Source organism: Sinocyclocheilus grahami, unplaced genomic scaffold (genome assembly GCF_001515645.1).
Source record: "Sinocyclocheilus grahami isolate Dianchi unplaced genomic scaffold, SAMN03320097.WGS_v1.1 scaffold1149.1, whole genome shotgun sequence".
NCBI lineage: Eukaryota > Metazoa > Chordata > Actinopteri > Cypriniformes > Cyprinidae > Sinocyclocheilus > Sinocyclocheilus grahami.
In genome coordinates, this window is record NW_015506328.1 from 433,964 (window position 1) to 439,307 (window position 5,344).

General features: G+C 37.9%; 1 pseudogene; it reads right to left on the reverse strand.

Annotated features, from left to right (window-relative positions):
- The window catches only part of LOC107567341 (ryanodine receptor 3-like), a 151,036-nt pseudogene that overhangs the window by 130,418 nt on the left and 15,274 nt on the right, over window positions 1–5,344 (reverse strand).

The window sequence follows — 5,344 nt, forward strand, 5'->3', positions numbered from 1 at the left end:
ATGCTGTATCCGGCCAAGCTACGGGTGACTATTGGAAGCACTTTCTAAAGTCTTCGAGACGGTGGCTGCAGTTTCACAGTATTTGGACAAGAATGGATCGAGCTCCAATACCTGATCATCTTGCTGCCGTATGATAGGCAGGTGCTGAACTAAATTACTTTCACGTTCTGTATGCCTGTACTCTTATATGTAGCTATACGAATCAAGGCTTGAGTACTTTATTATTATTATTATTATTGTTCCTTTATATTGAGTGATGAGGGGTTGGTTTTATAACTTTCGTTTGTATTCCGGGTGGGTGGTTCTTAAGAGACTTATCAGAGGTGTCTTATTTCTTCTGAGCACTGGAGGTACAGTGAGAGGTTGGACTTCGAGGTGAGGATCTGTCCCCTAAGAGATAAGGGGAACTGTCCCCGATTTTGTTTTTCTTTTCTTTTTTGTTTTTTTATTCTCTTGTACTTTTTCTTCTTTTTTCCATGTTGCCAGTTCTCTGATATGTATTTTTGTTCACTTTTATACCTTGTTGAGACACACACAGCTGCTTTTTAAATGTAATGACAGGGCGTTGATCATAAAGATGTTTGATGTGGGGAGAGCACTACCTTATTCATTCACTATTTGGTGTACGTTTTGTCTGTCAGTAACTTAAGACTTTGCACTTGGAACGTAAGGGGTCTACATGGGCAAATAAAGATACGGAAAGTTTTTACACAACTCTGTAAGGAGAATATAGATATTGCTTTGATACAAGAAACTCACCTGAGTGATAGTGAGCATTTGAATTTAAAACATAAATGGATTGGTCAGATTCATTTCTCATCTTTTACAAAAAGCAGCAGAGGTGTAGCTATTGTAATTAATAAAAATATACCTTTTAGGGTTACAGATAATATTAAGGATACATTTGGAAGATATATTATTATTAAGGGAACTTTAAATGGAGAAGAGATCTCACTTTTAAATTTATATTGTCCCCCAAATTAGCCTCACATGTCACTAGAGACTTTTTGGTCGCAATCTTTGCCGAAGATGCCAAGACCTGCTTGGTCGCAATCTTTGCCGAAGATGCCAAAACCTGCTAAGAAAACTGGGAAAAAGGATCCGACCGCGGCCGAGGAGCCCGAGCATAGCTCGAGAGATGCTAATAGTGAACCCGAACTTAGCCCAGCCCTTGCAAAAGCACTTGAAATTATGACGGAGAAAATTTCCAGCGCAATAGACGAGAAACTAGAATTTACTCCTCAGAATTTCTTTCTAAAGCTTTTTTTTATTTTAAAGAGAATGCATCTGGATTGGCTATTATCGGAGGGGATTTTAACTGTTTATTAAATTCTTTACTGGACAGATTCCCCCCCAGGAATTCTATCGTCACCAAACAATCTAACCCTGTTTTTAGGTAATAAGAAGTCCACAAATCAGTCTCCCTCCTTTCCCTTTAAATGCTCTGAGGATGGTTTTGATTATTTGGGTATTCATGTAACCCCTGCTTTCAAGCAATTGTACAAAGCCAATTTTACACCAGTGCTAGGAAAAATCCGTGATGATTTGAACAGATGGATGGCTCTCCCTCTGTCTTGGCTGGGGAGGGTGGCTCTGATAAAAATGAATGTCCTGCCCCGTTTACTGTATCCAATGCAAATGATTCCTGTTTTACTGTCCAATAAGGCTATAAAAGAGTTAAATGGGTGGCTAAGTTAATTTATCTGGAACAGCTCTCTAGTGCAAAGGGCGGCTTGGACCTTCCAAATGTCAGATTATATAAATTGGCTTGCCAACTTCGATTTATTAATGAATGGCTTATTGAAGACCCACCATACCTTAACTGCATAAATGCTTCTACCTGTGACATTTTGTGGCTTGGTATGACATAGTGTTCCTAGAGGTGTATTAGAAGATTCATGTATTCTCCCCAGTTTTTATTATTGTTAATGTTGAACTGTGATATAATGCTCTGCTTGTCATCTTATGTATAATTTTGTTTTTGTATTCTCTTTTGTTGTATATCAGGCAGTGTGTGTATGTTATTGTTTTGTATTGTGTTGGAAGTTAATAAAAAAAAAAAGCATACTGATTTTTCATTTTAAAAACTTTTGGTTGATTAATCGTTATCGGCTAGTGCGATCCAACCTAGTTATCATTATCGTAAAACCCACTATCAGTCGACCTCTGCTAATTATCACAGTCAACAAAATCCTAGTAAATATTGAGATCTAATCTTTCATTATATACAGTGCTGCTTGAAAGTTTGTGAACCCTTTACAATTTTCTATATTTCAGCATAAATATGACCCAATTCATCGTCAGAATTTCACACAAGTCCTAAAAGTAGACAAAGAGAACCCAATCAAACAAGGAGACAAAAATATTTTCTTTGTCATTTATTTATTGAGAAAAATTACCCAGTGCAAAAAGTATGTGAATCTCTGTGATTAGCTGTTGATTTGAGGGTGATATTAGAGTCCATCTGTTCAGAGGTGTTTTCATTCAGTGGAATGACTATCAGGTGTCATTGCCTGCCCTGTTTTATTTAGAGAACAGGGATCTCTCAAAGTCTGATCATGTTTATGGAAGTGCATCATGGCATGAACAAAGGAGATCTCTGAGGACCTCAGAAAAAGAGTTGTTGTTGCTCATCAGGCTGGAAAAAGGTTACAAAGCCATCTCTAAAGAGCTTGGACTCCACAAATCCTCAGTCAGACAGATTGTGTAGAAATGGAGGAGATTCAAGGAGTGCTCCCCCAACAAAGATCACTCCAAAAGCAAGACTTGTAATAGTCTGCGAGGTTGCAAAGGAACCCAGGGTAACTTCTAAGCAACTAAAGGCCTTACTCACATTGGTTAATGTTAATGTTCATGAGTCCACCATCAGGAGAACACTGAGCAACCATGGTGTGGCATAAGAGCCTCATCCCATCTGTGAAACATGGTGGTTGTAGTATCGTGGTTTGGGCCTTTTTTGTTGCATCTGGGCCAGGATGACTTACCATCATTGATGGAACAATGAATTCTGAATTATACCAGCAAACTGTAAAGGAAAATGTTAGGACATCAGTCCAAGAACTCAAGAGAAAGTGGGCCATGCAGCAAGACAACAACCTCAAAGAAGAACAATGTTTTGGAATGACAGAGTCAAAATCTGGACCTTAATCCAATTGAAATGTTGTGGAAGGAGCTGAAGCAAGCAGTTCATAGGAGGAAACCCATAACATCACAGAGTTGAAGTCGTTCTGTACTGAGGAATGAGCTAAAAGTAATACAAGATGTTGTGCAGGACTGATCAGCAGTTACAAGAAACTTTACCTGAAGTTACTGCAGCAAAATTGGGCCACACCAGATACTGAAAGCAAAGATTCACATACTTTTGCACCGCACAGATATGTAACAATGGATCATTTTTCTCAATAAATAAATGACAAAGAAAATATTTTGTCTGATCGGGTTCTCTTAGTCTACTTTCAGGACTTGTGCAAAAAAAATCTGATGATGTTTTGGGTCATATTTATGCAGAAATGTAGAAAATTGTAAAGGGTTCACAAACTTTCAAACAGCACTGTATGTGTATTAAAGGTGTGTGCTTTTGACAAAGCTACACCTAAACATGACTTAAACTAACCTGACCTACAACTAACGTGCTTTAGAAGAGGTTTTCTGTTAACGGTGTCTCTAAAGATGAACATAACATGATCGCTGATGGCTTTACTGATCTCACGGACGCATTCACCTATTTAACAGAACAAATATTCTCTCCATCACTTAGCAAAATAATGTCTAAATATTAGAGGTCGATCAATTGATCAGACCAATCGGCACAGATAATCGATTGCTAGAACAGAATAACCGATAATCGGTTATCTGTAAAAAATACATACTGATAGTTTTTAATTTAGTATCCATTTTAAAAACTTGTGGTTGATTAATCGGTTATCCGCTAGTGTGGTCTAACCTAGTTATCATTATCGGTAAAACCCACTATCAGTCGACCTCAACTAATTATCACTGTCAACAAAATTCTAGTAAATAAGAGATATAATCTTTTGTTAATTTCTCACACCCCTAATGCACACATATAATGAATTTAACAATAAAACTGACTTAAACTTACCTAACCTACAACTAACGTGCTTTAGAAGAGGTTTTCTGTTCACGATGACTCTAAAGATGAATGTCACATGACTACTGACGGCGTTATTGATCAGTTCAGACGCATTGCACATTTCTCTTACATTATAATGAACACTCTCTCCATCACTTATACACTAACAGAAATCATTCATTCCTGCCCTCTGCGGTGACAGATCTGCAATACATCTGAAGGAGGTCCTGCAGAAAAAATCCTTTAGAGGAAGACGTTTCTCTGATTAGATTTCAAGGACAGGACGCAGCGTCACGGGTCAGAGCTGACAACCGATATCTAATCCTGCAGACGACGCGCTAAACGCCAGCGCTAAAAATAGGCCGCACGCCTACGATCGCATCTTCAGCATCCTCAGATGGCCCTGGGTTGCATTAGCTTGACCCACTTCAGTCTGACACACACTTGCTATACATAGACAAACAGCCATTACGCCGGATCCTAGGGGATGCTGCGTCACAGACCCACATCCAGATGAACATCACAGATAAACGACACATCATTCTGACACCACTTCTTTAGACCAGCATTTGTGGTTAAAAAGTATATAAACGTTTATTTTTCTTAAGAAAATGAGCGATGGTTTCTCTAGATAAGACTCTTATTCCTCGGCTGGGATCCTGTAGAGCTCTTTGAAGCTGCACTGAAACTGTGATTTAGACCTTCAGCTCGTTGGTCCCCATTGAAGTCCATTATATGGAGAGAAATCCTGCATGTTTTCCTCAAAAAACCTTCATTTCTTTGTGACTGAAGACAGACAGACATGATCATCTCGGACGACATGGGGGTGAGTAAATTACCAGGAAATTTCTATTCTGGAAGTGAACTAATCCTTTAACTAATAAAATAAACAAAGAAAAATCTACATTAGTAATAAAAATGCCCATGGCCTTTTAAGATTGGATTAATTTCCATGACTTTTCCAGGTGCAGAAATCATACTTTTAAAATGAGGCTTCCTCATATATCCTGTTTTTTTCCAAGACTATGCGAATCCTGGTTCTTTAAAGACAAAGGATGAATTAAAATAACAAATATTATTTAAGATATATGTTTTGTCTTATTTTAAGTCATCTTAAGGCCCTTTTTAAGTCTCCACTAACGTAGATGATGATTGTTTTGAGATGCAGGGTTATTATAGTTAAAACCATAGCAACAAAATGTTTTAATTCTCGCTCTCTCTAAATATATGTATATATACACAGTATATATA